Below are 1,987 nucleotides of genomic sequence, written 5' to 3' on the forward strand. Positions count from 1 at the left end.
TCATAAAGTCATTAGCCTCCATCTGTTCCATTCTGATTTTGAAAGAACTGTTTTCTTCAGTGAGCTTTTGAATCTCCTTTTCCATTTGGCTAATTCTACTTTTGAAAGCATTCTTCTCCTCATTGGCTTTTTGAACCTCTTTTGGCAATTGAGTCAGTCTATTTTTAAAGGTGTTATTTTCTTCAGCATTTTTTGAGGTCTCCTTTAGCAGGGTGCTGACCTGCTGTTCATGCTTTGACTGCATGTCTCTAATTTCTCTTCCCAGGTTTTCCTCCACCTCTCTAACTTGATTTTCAAAATTCTTTTTGAGCTCTTCCATGGCCTGAGCCCATTGAGTGGGCTGGGATACAGAAGCCTTGACTTCTGTGTCTTTGCCTGATGGTAAGCATTGTTCTTCCTCATCAGAAAGGAAGGGAGGAAATGTCCGTTCACCAAGAAAGTAGCCTTCTATAGTCTTATTTCTTTTCCCTTTTCTGGGCATTTTCCCAGCCAGTGACTTGATCTCTGAATATTCTCCTCACACCCACCTCACCTCCAGATCCTCCCAGCCAGTGCTTGAGGTCTGAGATTCAAATGCTGCTTCCCAGCCTCAGGGCTTCTGCAGGGGCAGGGCTGCTATTCAGTGTGAGATTAAGTTCAGGTCCTCAGGTGGGGGCAGGGCCACCTCTTGAGCTCAGTTCCCTCAGGGGGTTTATGCAGAGACCTTCAAGAATGGATCCAGGCTCCTGCCTGCTTGGGGAGCCCTGGTCTGCCGCTGCCTCAGCTGCTGCTTCCCGAGGGGGCCTGAGTTATGGGGGCATCCCACTCCCCTCTTGACCCTCCAAAGAGACCCTCTCACCGACCCCCGTCACCTGTGGGTGGAGGGACCCGCGCAGCTGCTGGAGATCCCGTCCCTGAAGCCCGCTTGGATCTGCTCCTCTTGGTGCCGTGGGCGCGGCAGGGCTGTGCTTGGCTCCCAGCACCAGTGTCCAGTCCGCGGCATGAAGGACCTTTTGCAAGAAGCTTGCAGGTCCCTCTGGAACAGAAATCTCCTTCGTTCCACAGTTGTGTGGCCTCTACTGCTCCAGAATTCGCCGTGAGTTCCTTTTTACAGATGCTCTATGGGTTGTGGGTTCAGAGCTATGTGTATGTGCATCTTTCTACTCCGCCATCTTGGCTCCACCCCCCGATGGGATCATATCTTAAAAAAATGAAATTAAGCGGTGAGAGAGAAATATATTGGGAGGAGAAGGGGAGAAATGGAATGGGGCAAATTATCTCTCAGAAAAGAGGAAAGCAAAAGACTTTTTAGTGGAGGGAAAAAGAAGGGAGGTGAGAGAAAAACATGAAGTTTACTCTCATCACATTCCACTAAAGGAAGGAATAAAATGCACACTCATTTTGGTATGAAAACCTATCTTACAGTACAGGAAAGTGGGGGATAAGGAGATAAGCAGGGTGGGGGGGATGATGGAAGGGAGGGCAGTGGGAGGAGGGAGCAATTTGAAGTCATCACTCTTGGGGAGGGACAGGATCAAAAGAGAGAATAGAAGTAATGGGGGGCAGGATAGGATGGAGGAAAATATAGTTAGTCTTACACAACACAACTCTTATGGAAGTCATTTGCAAAACTACACAGATATGGCCTATATTGAATTGCTTGCCTTCCCAAAGGGAATGGATGGGGAGGGAGGGATGAAGAGAAGCTGGAACTCAAAGTTTTAGGAACAGCTGTCGAGTACTGTTCTTACTACTAGGAAATAAGAAATACAGGTAATGGGGTATAGAAAGTTATCTGGCCCTACAGGACAAATGAGAAGATGGAGACAAGGGAAGAGAGGGATGATAGAAGAGAGGGCAGATTGGTGATAGGGGCAATCAGAATGCTTGGTGTTTAGGGGTGGGGGGAGGGAACAAATGGGGAGAAAATTTGGAAATTTTGTGAAAATGAATGTTAAAAGTTAAATAAATAAATTAAAAATAAAAAGGATTAAGCCACTAGAGAAAG

The sequence above is a fragment of the Notamacropus eugenii genome, chromosome 3, assembly GCF_028372415.1.
Source record: "Notamacropus eugenii isolate mMacEug1 chromosome 3, mMacEug1.pri_v2, whole genome shotgun sequence".
Lineage (NCBI taxonomy): Eukaryota > Metazoa > Chordata > Mammalia > Diprotodontia > Macropodidae > Notamacropus > Notamacropus eugenii.